Source organism: Gopherus flavomarginatus, chromosome 1, assembly GCF_025201925.1.
Source record: "Gopherus flavomarginatus isolate rGopFla2 chromosome 1, rGopFla2.mat.asm, whole genome shotgun sequence".
NCBI lineage: Eukaryota > Metazoa > Chordata > Testudines > Testudinidae > Gopherus > Gopherus flavomarginatus.
Window position 1 is genome coordinate 85,824,568 of NC_066617.1, and position 13,590 is coordinate 85,838,157.

Consider the following 13,590-nt stretch of genomic DNA (forward strand, 5'->3'; position numbering starts at 1 on the left):
GGTGGGAGTAACTCATATTTGCTTGCTCACCTCAAATGGAAGTGGACGGTCAATGGGGAAGACAGGCTGAATCAGATAAAGCTCACATGCTCACATTGGTGAAAAATGTCACTAAGAGCTATGTGGCAGTTATTTGTCCAAATTTTTTAATACGCATGCCAGAAATTAGCTTCCTAAATCCATATTTAGGCATCTAAATAGAAGTGACTTGATTTTCAGAGGTGCTGAGCAACTTCACCTGTCTTTGAAGCCTTGATTGGAATGTGGCTGAGGTGAACTCGACACTGCCCTCCATTGCACCCTTTTGGTCAGTTAGGTTTATTAACTAGGTAGTCATGTTTCCCAGTCTGGTTTCAACTAAAGATCAGAATGTTTCCTATTCTGCTTTTGCAAGTTTCAAATGGCCTTGATCAGATCCTTTAACTTGCATGGACCTGAAGAATTACCTCTCTAAAAACAGGGTGTGTGGCTCTCACATTCCAAATCCAGATTAATCCTCCAGGATTTGGGATCAGTTTGATCCAAAATCCAGATAAGGCTTATTTCAATCCGCAAGTGGAAATTAAAATCCTGACCCCTGGAAACCTCATGTCCCCCAATCTTGCTTCAACTTCACTCACGGTTGTTGTCTTCTGGGTAGGTGCCCATATACCTCCCTTCACTCACTCAGGTCCATTTCATTTAAGAGGGAAACTGCTGCCGTTAAGATCTGTACACTCATTGGTGGTTCTTTGGGCATTGCCAGGTCTGGGTGCCACCCCACACTGTAATCCAAACAACCTAGCAAATGTGCAAGGGATTCTGGGAACTTTAGTTCCTATGGGCAAGAGTAACACAAACAAGCTGTATATCCTCTTTGGAGCATAGCTGCTGTGTGTGTGTGAGGGTTGGACCAGCTACCATCTTCATAAGATCCTCTTCAGATTAGTGGGGGTTAGTGATCTGACAAAGACCCTTCCCACTCCAAAAAAAGAAGAGGCAGAGAAGGGTGGTGAGGAGCAGCCAGTTAGCAAGCACTGCAGAACCCCAAAGCAGAAAAATCCTGTGTATCTCCCATCCCTTCAGGATAGCAATGCAGGAGGGTCCTGGGTGAGGGGGGAGTCAATGAGTGAAGTGGAAAGTCTTGTAAGAATAGCTGCTCGTGTGAAACCTTGTAGCTAAGCGAGACTCACAAGCATGGCACCTCCTGCTGATCGTCTCAGGAATTAGCTCTCCAGTATATGAAGCGCCTCCTCCTGGCCAGCGTCTCACCTGCTGCTGGCTCCTATGTCCCTCCCAGATGCAAGTGCCCCTTTACCTTGGGGTGCTGCCCCCTGGCAGTGCTCCCATACTCTGAGTCTTCTCTCCCAAGGGAACCCCCAACTCTCTATCCCCACCTTGCCTTAGTGGCTACTGCCAGTCCACACCTAGCTCCTGCTCACTGGGGCAGACTGCAGTCTATAAACCACTCATCACTGGCAAGTGGGGGTTGGGCCTGCTGCCTTTGCCTAACACCAGGCTACATCTCTGCAGTCCCAGTACCTCTGGAGGCCTTGCGCAGGGCCCGCAGCCTGGGGAGTTAGCAGGCTGGAGCTCCCCAGAGCCTCTTGCCTTTCCCCAGTATTATACTCAGGTCCCCTTCTCTCTCTACAGCTAGAGAGAGACTGCCTCAGCCCCTGGCTCACAGCCCTTGTATAGGACTAGCTGTGGTCTGATAGGGGTGTGGCCCAGCTGTGTCTGCTTTCCCAATCAGCCTAGCCTTTTCTCTCAGGAGCTGGAAAACTGCCCAGCTACAGACCTCTACCCCAGCCCGGAACCCGATAGGTACAAACCTCTACCATTCTGGTATGGATCTGGATCCAAAGTAGGATCCAGGCATATTCTGGGATTCAGATACAATCACAAGTGCACATTTTAACTCTAGCTGCATCCGGATCTGGAGCTAGATGCTGCTGTCTCAGCCTATCTCTAAATTTGATTGGATGATGATGGTAGAAATGCTGAAGTTTCAATCTCTGTTTTTTGTATGTCATTTGCATTATGAACATCTGAAAAAATCATATTTAATAACAGAACCCTGTGACTTGAACTTGGCTGTTAACCACAGGCTTTGAGAAATATTGGAGCTTTTGCGTCTTCTTCCTTTAGATTTGTCACAGGACTCTCTATTTCATGACAGCAGTACAATTGTGATTTTCATTCTTCCTCTTATGAGGTAGATATCACTGCAGAAAACTGCACTACACAATTTTGGGAAAAAATGTGTTCCCCTTCTTTGCCAGCTGCTTCTGGAAGGCTCATTATACATGAAAGGAACTTGAAGACCTTCCAGTATTGCTTTTAAAAAGCTGCTTCTTTCCCCCATGCAATATAGCACATAGCGATTTTAACTCAGGGGAATTAGTCTGGCACTGTTTGCCATGGAGGACTCTAGAAAAAGAAGGAAGCATTGGTATACTGGAGGGAATTTTAATCTCCGAGACTGGAGGTCAAGCTTGTGGAGTTCTCTGCTTCTGCTGATATGGTTGATGGTATCATTAATTGAGTGCTAGTCCCTATGTCTGTTTCACTGTGGGGGAGTGGGGTACACGTGCTCCATGCACCTGACACTGAAATATTTTGTAAGTAGTGTCCATAGGGCCATGCCTGTGCCCCTACTCTTCTTGTCCTAAATATTGCTAAGTTTTTATCAATTTTATCTTTAGTGTCGTTAGTGTTCATCGTGCTATTAGTATAGCTAGTGCATGGTTAGAATACCCAGCCTGGGGCCCCTTCTGGGTATGGGAATGAAATTATGCCCAGAACAGCAGGCTTTAAAAGCTGTGATTCCCGTTCCCTATCCTTCCTGGTCAGTGATGAGCACCAGGACACACAACATAAGCTCCTGGTCATTCTGCAACCAATGTGATCCAGCTGGATAGTACTTCTGGTGAATGAAGCCAGCAAGTACTGCATGGCTTATACTGGCAACATGTACTCTTACCCCCAAGAGGTCTGGGAAGCATTACTTTGTCCTAGCTAAGGGAGCAGTTTTTATTTACCCTCCCCGCCCCCACTCACCCTGTCATAAACAGATTGTCAAGGGTTAATAGAACAGAAGTACTTCATGATTCTTTTGCCTGTAAAGGGTTAAGTTCAGTGAGCCTGGCTGTCACCTGACCAGAGGACAAATCAGGGGACAGGATATTTTCAAATCTTGAGGGAGGGAAGTTTTTGTGTGTGCTGTCAGTGTTTGGTGGTTGTTCTCTCTGGGTTCTGAGAGTGACAGACGTGCAACCAGGTTTCTCTCCAATCTCTTTGATACAGTCTCTTATATGTCCAGAATAGTAAGTACTAGGTAGATAAAGCGAGTTAGGCTTATGTTTGTTTTCTTTATTTGCAAATGTGTATTTGGCTGGGAGGAGTTCGAATTTGTATTTTGCTAAAAGGATTTTAATTTGTATTTGTATACTTAGGGTGGGAGGGTATTCCCAGTGTCTATAGCTGAAAGACCCTGTAACATATTCCATCTTAAATTTACAAAGATAGTTTTTACTGTTTTTCTTTCTTTAATTAAAAGCTTTTCTTGTTTAAGAACCTGATAGTTTTTTTTATTCTGGTGAGACCCCAGGGGACTGGGTCTGGATCCACCAGGAAATTGGTGGGGAGAAAGGTGGGAAGGGGGAGAGAGAGGTTAATTTTCTCTCTGTGTTAGGATTATTTTCTCTCTCAGGGAGAGTCTGGGAGGGGGAGAGAGAAGGAGAGGGGAAGGTGGATTTTCCTCTCTGTTTTAAGATTCAAGGAGTTTGAATCACAATGATCTTCCAGGGTAACCCAGGGAGGGGAAGCCTGGGAGAGGCAAAGGTGAGGGAAAGGGTTTACTTTCCTTGTGCTAAGTTCCAGAGGGTCTGAGTCTTGGGGGTCCTCGGGCAAGGTTTTTGGGGGACCAGAGTGTACCAGGCACTGGAATTCCTGGTTGCTGGCAGCGCTACAAGTACTAAGCTGGTAATTGATCTTAGAGGTATTCATGCTGGTACCCCATCTTTTGGATGCTAAGGTTCAGAGTGGGGGATTATACCATGACACACCCGCACTGAACTCCTTAGTTGTTCACGATGCCACAGAAAGATCTAGGCAACAATATCAAAGCATCATCCCCACCGATAAGAAGGCCAGTCATCTGGAGCTGCTGGGGAGGAAGGTGTTCAAGGTTTCTAGCTTCCAGTCTAGAATATCTATCAAGTTCCATTGGCTAACTATGATTTACTTATTTTTGGAATTATTCAAAGTTCCTAGATTTTAAGGACAAATTACTCTAGAAGCCAGGGCTCACTTTCAAGCCCTTATCAACAAAAGCAAACTGGTAGCCAGAACTTAATTACAATCTATGTTTGAAGCAGCTGAAACTCTATCAAGATCAATGGCAACTGTCATTGAGATGTGCCAGGAATCATGGCTACACTCTTCGGGGTTTCCCAGGAAGGCCTAGAACACAGTGGAGAATTTGCCCTTTGAGACCAATGTTTTCAGTGAAAAGATGCTTGAGTCTGTACTCTCTAAAGGACTCCAGGGTATATCTACACCAACCCCAAAGAAGAAATATCATAAGCAGCTGCAGAAACTGAGACCTGTGCCTCAACCATTTTACCTCAGTGCTCTTCTGAACCATCTCATAAAAGACATAGAGTGCAAAGGCCATGATACCCTGCTCCTTGCACTTTAACACAACCTCATTCCCAGGCCAAAAGATACTTCTTAATTCTCACCAGGACTTCTCTAACTTGGTGGAAAGATCCTGGACAAGTGTGTGGCGTGTTCTTTTCATATCCCCCACACCATACAAGATAATAATTATGGATGCCTCTCTACTAAGCAGGGGAGCTCACTTAGATGGTCATACAGGACAGGGTACTTAGATTGGCCAGAAGACCAAAATGCACAAAAATATTTTGGAACTTGGGTTAGTCCAAGAGGCTTGCTAAGCATTTCTACCTTTCATTCAGTCTCTCCATATTGTCATAATGTCAGACCATATAACTACTGTTTTCTACATAAACAGTCAGGGAAAAGTGAAATCCACTCCCTTGTGTATAAAAGTAGCCACCTTACAGAACTGGTATGTCAAGAATCATGTCACCCTATTCACCTTGTGTCTTCCAGGAATCCAGAATTCATTGGCAGACAGCCTCAGCAGCCATCTTGCCATCGATTACGAGTGAGAGTTACACAATTCAGTGTTGAACAGCATTGTCACTCAGTGGGGAACTCCCTCTTAGGACCTGTTTGCCTCCAAAGCAAACAGGGAATTCAACATATACTGCTCTGGGGGACCTCAAGGAAAGATCTCCAGAGACAATGCTCTACTGCCTTGGATAGGTCACTTGAGTTGTGATTTCCCTCCCATCCCACTACTACCTCAGGTTCTACAGAATACTGGACAGGACAGGACACAAGTCATCCTTATCACTCCCACATGGCCCAGACAATTCTGATTTCCAAGCCTTCCACAAATGTCATCCCATCCACCTATCAGCACTCAAGTCTTCCCAGAGCTTTTGATCTAGGAGAATGGCAGACTCAGACATCCAGATGTGGAGCTGCTTCATTTCAGAGATGGGTATTTAGATGGGCAACAAGCCTATAACATTCTTGCTGTGAAGCTGTGCAAACCATTTTAATAAGAGCAGAAAAGACTACCAGAAAATGTTACCTATCCAAGTGGAAACATTTTTTTATCTGGGCCCAGCAAAATCATGTATCTTCAGAAACAGCAGATAGTTCCCCTATTTTAGATTATCATTTTACTCTCAAGATGACCAATCTTTCCCTAGTTTGCTACGCCTACAGATTTTTACTTGATCTTTACTTTCTCAGGAACAGCCAGATTCTTGAAGGGTCAGACCAGAACTTTTCCACCAGTAAAAAAATGAACCCCTCACTGAGTCCTTAACTTAGTACTTTCAGTACTCACTAAGCCACTTTGGAACCTCTAGCTCCATGTGCCATGTCTCACCTGTCAATAAAGCTTGCCTTCCTTGTTGCCATCACCTCAGCCAGAAGGGTAAGTGAAGTTGGGGCCATCAGGGCTGATCCACCCTGCTATTCCGTAAGGACAAAGCTTTGCTATGAGACCACCTGAAATTCACTCCAAAGATAGATTTGGAATTTCATATAAACCAGTCAATTCACTTATTTGTGTTCCTTCTGAAGCTCCAGGCCTCTAGCAAGGAGATAAGACTTCATTCCCTCAACATGCAACAAGCCTTGATCAGGGAGTCACCTAGTCTGTTCATTGCCATAACGGAATGAGTTCGAGGTTAAGCTATATCCTTTCAGAGGATCAGAAAGTCAATCTCTGGCTGTAGTCTACTCTATCAGAGAGCACAGCCTCCTCCTCCATACCCCAAGTAAAAACCATGAGGACTATAATTTGAACTAACCCAACAATAGTTTTTCTGCAGACTATAGAAAATAGTGGCTGGCAATCTCTACTTCTTTCTGAACAAGGCCAGCATATTCTTTATTTTTTGCAATTTTACATTAAAGTAATGTTGCACACTCTCTATGTAAAGAAGCATATAGCCTTAAAGGGTAATTGGCAAGAGTAGAAGAATGCAGGGGTTGATTTGTTAGGCCAGGGGATCTGTCTGACAGAAAATGTAATTTCAATATCCTGTTAGCAAGGCTGGGGAATCCTTGATGAGAGATAAACTGGGAAATTTTATGTAGAAGAATGTCAGAACAAACATCACTAGAAAAACAGAGATTTATGATAGGCTGGAAAAGATTGGGAGGAGATGATCACTTGGGGTTTCTACTAGTTTCCTGAACAGAAAAATGAATGTATGAAAAAAAGCCAGATAAGCAAAAATTTGGTGCAGAAAAAAACAATCTATCATCTGTTGTTAATGGCAAAGACAAATGGGCTTTTTATAGCCAGAATCCTCAATAACAAAGGAAAACCAACTTTTTGCAGTCAAGCTCCTTTTTCATCCACAGGCAGCTCTGGTTCCAAGTTCTATCAGGGGGCTCATTCATTCTTGCACTGGCTTACAAAAACAAGAGCGGTAGTTTGCAGCTCCCCTGTTCAGCGGCTGGTTTATGCCTGTTACAATAGCATTTATGAACCATTGCAGGGCAGAGAATATTTAGGCTTCAGGCCTGAATTTCAGAATGCTGCTCTCCTGCACAGGGCCAGTACAGAAGGCTGCTACACCAGGGTGTTTCATGGAGGGTGGAGGGGGATAGTATGTGCATGGTGGTAGTACAAAGGTGAATTCCCTTCACAAATTTCTCATTGGATCACTTTTCTTGTACTGATTCCTAAAGGACCAATTTACTCTAGCTGAGCCCAGTTCCATGGCTGGGTTTCTGGTGATCTCTGTAATGAGAGCAGATCCATTTGGTAGATTCTCTGCCGAGAGCCATAGATCTGTTAGAAGAGTGGCTTGCCTAAATGTGACCTACTGTCCTATTAGAACCTCAAAATGTTACCTCCCTAAGTTTTGTTTCTTTTCTTGGGCTATATGGGTGTTTAAGCCTAGTTGGTTATTGAGAACAAAGTGAGCATGTTTGACATTTCCTCCACTTATGCATGAAAATGCCAGATAGCAAATTTAAAAAAATGTGAGCAGTTCAGTTAATCAATTCCTTGGTTTTCCTGAGCTTTGAAACTGCCACCTTAGAGGGCAAACACTATGGACTAAGGACAAGGCACCTTCTGCTTCCAGCTTCTCAGACCAGCTGTCTACATTGTTGGAAGCCTTCACTTGATGAATCAGATCATAGCCCTGCAGCATTACTCCCATTTTGCTCACAAACTTCCTTGAAGGGCCATTAAATATGTTATCTTTCTTCACTGGTTGAGGTGAGCATGTATGATTTCCAGTGTTGCCAAATCTCACAATTCTATTGTGAGTCCCACAATATTTGGTGGTTTTCTTAATGCCTTAGCTCTTGGGGTCATGTTATTACAGTAACTCCTCACTTAAACTCGTCCTGGTTAACATTGTTTCGTTGTTACGTTGCTGATCAGCTAGGGAACATGCTCATTTAAAGTTGTGCAATGCTCCCTTATAACGTCATTTGGCAGTTGCCTACTTTGTCCACTGCTTGCAAGAAGAGCAACCCGTTGCAACAAGCTGGTGGGGGTTTGGAACTAGGGTGGACCAGCAGCCAACCAGCAGCTCCCCGTTCCCCTAAGTTCCCTGTTCAGCAGCCACTCAGCAAGCTATCAATTACTGACAGTTCAGCTGTGTCCTCCCCCCACTGCCATGTGCTGCTCCTGTCCTCTGCCTTGGAGCTGCTCCCGGGAGCCTCCTGCTTGCTGTCAGAGAGGGGGGATAATGTCAGGGTGTGTCAAGGTTTCTTTCCCCACTTTGAATGTTAGAGTGCAAATGTGGGGGACTTGCATGAACACTTCTAAGCTTAATCACTAGCTTAGATCTGGTAACACTAGCACCAGCCAGAATTTAGTGTCTGGCACACTTTCTGTTCTCCCAAAACCTTCCCTGGGGAACACAGATCCAAACCCCTTGGATCTTAAAACAAGGAGAAATTAACCATCCCCCCTCCTTTACCCCCAGACTTTCCCCTCTCTGGGTTGCCTTGAGAGGCTTCACACAGATCCAAACTTCTTGGATCTTAAAACAAGGAGGAATTAACCATCCCCCCCCTTTTTCCCCTCACCAATCCCTGGTGAGTTCAGATCCAATTCCCTTGGATCTTAAAACAAGGAAAAATCAATTATGTTCTTAAAAAGAAAGCTTTTAATTAAAGAAAGAAAAGGTAAAAATTATCTCTGTAAAATCAGGATGGAAAATGCTTTACAGGGTACTTAGATTTATATAGCCCAGAGGAAACCTCCTCTAGCCTCAGGTTTAAAGTTACAGCAAAAAGAGGTAAAAATCCTTCCAGCAAAAAGAAACATTTACAAGTTGAGAAAACAAAAATAAGACTAATCCACCTTGCCTGGCTATTACTTACAATTTTGAAACATGAAAGACTGATTCAGAAAGATTTGGAGAGCCTGAGTGTACGTCTGGTCCCTCTTAGTCCCAAGAGCGAACAACCCCCCAAAACAAAGAACACAAACAAAGACTTCGCTCCATCAAGATTTGAAAGTATCTTGTCTCTGTATTGGTCCTCTGGTCAGGTGTTAGCCAGTTTTACTGAGCTTCTTAACCCTTTACAGGTAAAAGAGACGTTAACCCTTAACTATCTGCTTATGACAGGATGTCTCCCTCCCCACTGCTCCTGCACCCCATTTACCCCATCTTCCACAGAGCAGGGGGGACACACAACAAGGCTCAAGAAGTAGGGAGCTTCCTGGCAGAAGCTACCATTTCAGCTTGCTGATTAACTTATAAAGGTAGTGTACTTAGAATGGAGTCAGCGTACTTAAAGGAAAAATGCACATCTCTTTTTCACACACAGGGTGTGTGTCTCTGTCCACCATGCTGTCTCCCTTCCCTCCATTTGTGCTGCCTTGTAGAGAGTAAGACTACATTAATAACGAGTTAACCCTCGAGGGCTCAGCCAATTGCTAGTTCCTTCCCTGGGAAATATCCCACTCTCTGACTCCTCCACCTCAACCAAGCTTCACAATCATCATCACTGTGTACCAGCATTAAATTGTTTGTTTAAAAAGTATACTGTGTGTGTGTGTGTGTGTGTGTGTGTGTGTACATAGATAGATATAGAAATCTAGATTTCTATATCTATCTATCTATCTATATAGTCTTTTGTCTGGTGAAAAAAATTTCCCTGGAACCTAACCCGCCACATTTACATTAATTCATAGGAGGAAATTGGATTCAGTTAACATCGTTTCGCTTAAAGTCGCATTTTTTCAGGCACATAACTACTACGTTAAGCGAGGAGTTACTGTACCTCAGAATCTCAGCTCTTTTTTTAAGTAAGTTTTGAGCCACTGCAGTTGAGAACAAAGTATGAAAATGTGACCCAAGTGTACCCTAAGACACAGAAACCAAGAGACAAATCAAATGAAGCCAAAATGTATTTATTTGTTCATAATTCTTGTGGTTTCAGTAGCCTAACTTATGATTTTTGAACACTTGGGGTTGGCAATGCTGGGTTCCTAATTGGCCCTTGGGTACTTCATGTCTAGAATGGATACCACAGCATATTTGGGACAGGCAGTGTGTTATTATCTGCATTGTTGAAATACTTTTGTTATTCACCCACATATTCTGTCCTCTGCCAATTCTGCTGCAATAGCCTCCCAGGACTATAGTGATATAACGTATCCTACTCCTTTGGGTTTTAGTATGTGGGAAACCATGCCTGAAGATAGTAAGATCAGCCCTATAGATGACTGTCAAAGCATTGCTACCTTCTCCATTCCAGCTCTGACCAATTAGCTAGCTGTCTAAGATGCTTTTGGAAGTTTCTGCTTGGCTCTATGGTGAATACTATTTCTGTCCTCCTTCCCTATCCATTGTTTTGTTTAGGAAATTCCCAGTGTTTTCATGACTGCTAGCATTGTTATATTTGGAGACTGACTGGCTGGACTGGCTTTGTTAATGTGAATTCAGTCTTTAAGAAGCCCAATTGCCTGTCATTAAGGCCGGATCTTTGAACCCCAAAAGTGTAGGCTGTTTTTTTAATTGCATCTGGGTTTGGTTTGCATGGCCTGTTATACCCCAACACATTTTGTTTTCTGGACACTTGACTATTAAAGATCCACAGCAGTCTCCTTCCACCAACTTCTCTCATTGTCGTAGTCAGTAAACTGACAAATAATTAAGAAAGCAATCCTGGCCCAGAGAGCTCATAGTCCTGTGTGTGAGACAGTTCATAGTGAATGAAATAGGCAAGTAGCGCATGGCTGAGTTGGGAGGATGAGATAACAAATCAGATTTGAAGAATAGCAGAAGTCCTAGTTTGTGCCTTGCCTAACCAGTGCCAGATAGTAGCCATTGTGAGATATGCAGTCATTGGGTTTGGGAACAGCATGTGTGACTTCTAACCTGAACTTCAGTAACATATGAACCGTCTGCTTTCAACAATTTATAGTTGAGCTATAAGCCATGGGATACACTATATGTTTAACTTCACAGTATATTGCTTTATCTGATGTGATAAAACAACAGAAAAAAAGCACTGGGGGAAACTAATGAAGTATCAGGAAAATTCTTTACTGACTCCAAGTAGGCAGTTGGGGAAGGATAAAACCCACTTCATGGTAAATATTAAACAGTATAGTGTTTGTTCAAGTGCTTTGTGCTGGCTGTTCCTTGCCTTTCATTCACCATTTGACAGCATATTCTTGAGAGTTGCTTTTTTATTTTCTTTTTTTTTTTTTTAATTTTTCTGCACTTAACTTTGTTTAAACTAAACTAAAGGATATTGCATATTAATTCTTCTGTCTCTGTTGACTTGGAGCAGTTGCAATAGGGTGGGGCTGGCCTCCCAGGCCACAGCAGCAGCTATGGAGAATCTAGTAGAGTGGATTCTATGACCCTTCAACTCTGACATCTCCTCTCTGGATGGACAAGTGCTCTCAGCAACAGGAGCTCTGCTAGTGGCCTATTAACAAATTTGCAAGAGCTAGCAGTATCCAAACCCAGGGTAATGGAGGTATTTGACAGGATGGTGATGTGGCACTGACTTATGCATATTTGACATCAGGCACTAGTGTTCCCTTACATCAGATTTTGAAATGTAACTGAGAAGTAAAATCTTTTTTTTTTTGCCTTTATTTTTTCCTTATTACTTATAAAGGTATCCCCATGCTTTTAATTTAATTTTCCCCTCCAATGAGGTTTTCCCTCCCCATGTTTGAGCTCTCCCATCCCTCCTTTTCTAGAGGAGCTTGGCAAGAACTCTTTAAGAATTGGCATCCTCCACTCTAATTTCAGACATGGGTAAAACAGAGCAGCAGCTCCGATTACAGCCTCCTGCTACATCATTATTTAGCTCCTCCCAATATTTTACCAGTATCCTCTAACATAGGGGGTGTAGTGATGGGCTAATAGTTCCAAAGTAAAATACAAGCCAAATAAAGTGTTTCAAAACACAAACCTTTGAGGAAAATCCATAAAAAACCAGTAAAGAACTAACACCAGTTTCCCTTTTGTTTTACAGTTTAGCTTTTAAAAAATCACTGAAGACTCTCCTGAAACTTTTCATGTCAGTTGATTCCAGCTTTTGTCCCAGTTGTAGGTCTCTTGTCACTGGAGTCTAAAGCCACTATTGGCCCAGAAAAGCTGATTGTTGAGGGGAGAAAGGAACTGAAAGCATCATGTTTTCCAAACTTGGCACTAATTGTGACTTGTCTCTGCAAAATCCAGGCATGCAAATGTGCGTATGGTACATGCATAATTACTTAAACTCCCTTGTACATACATTTTGGGGAAGACAACTTTGGGCTCAGGTTTTGAAATAATCTGTCCCCAACTCTGCAATGCATGCTTAAACACATTTAATCGCTGTTCTTAATAGACAGCTGCTGTTGGTGGACAGCAGGTTTAGCTCCAGTCAGGAAGATTTTCTGCCAGAGACCTTCTCTGGGTTTTAAAGCTGGCTTCACATACACTACAGATTCCAGGATCCTCGGGCCCTAGAGTTTAAAGGATTTTGTTATTTTGGACTTTTTGTTTCAAAGTTCATTATGGGCCAGATTCTCAACCCCTCAAGAAAACTGAGTCATACTTCTCTTAGAGCCCTAGTCAGTGAGTATGTACCAGAAAAGGCAAATGTTCATTTTATGGACTAAATCCTGTAGCTCTTGTTTGGGCAAAATTCCAATGAAACCAATGGGAGTAATAACTTTAGGATTTGGCTGCAGGGGCAAACCCTGCCCTTTTCTCTATGGCACAGTGGGACATCTGGCAGAAGAATGACTGAAGTTTGGCTTAGCAAAGGGCAGAAAAATTCAGTGGACTCTGCAGAAAGTCTGGAGCACAGCTCTATGGGGATTCCCTGCATAGGCGATATTTAGGGATGGATCTGATCAGGAGAGGGATGAGCCAGAAAATATGCTGCTATGCCGATTCTCCAGTCCTTCCTTCTCACAGAGGGGAGCGCTCCAGCCATTAACATGGAGTAGCTTCTGCAAAGTGTCTTCACAGCCACTTTGCCACTTTGAAGAGGATTCATTTTCCCTTCCATCCAAGGATATCCTCAGATCCCAGCTGAGATACTCAGGCTGATCCCTGGACTGTGGATTTGCTGCTATATGCAGATTATCAGTATTAATTATTTGTATTACCATAGCACCTTAGAGCCCTAGTCGTGCACCAGGCCCCCATTGTGCATATGGTCTGAACTGTCCATACACCTTCAGTACATAGTGTTCAACCTTATTACTCCAGCACTGCTGGTGAGCCAGCCTCACAGTATATTCTGCATACCTTGGAGTTTGCCATTTTGTCCTTTACTCTTACCTTAATCACAATACGTGCAAAGTGGTTCTGGGGTGGACCAATTGGCTCTATTTCTTGTGAGCAGGTTTTTATAATGGTGAACATGTCAGCCCTTTCATTTCAAGTATTGTCTCAATGTACGTGGCATAGTTATGTTCTGGCTTTCATGGAGGAAGATGTGAGGGAATGTGTTCTATTGGGAGTAATTCAATATGCACACAATGTTAGTAAGAAAGAGGTTACG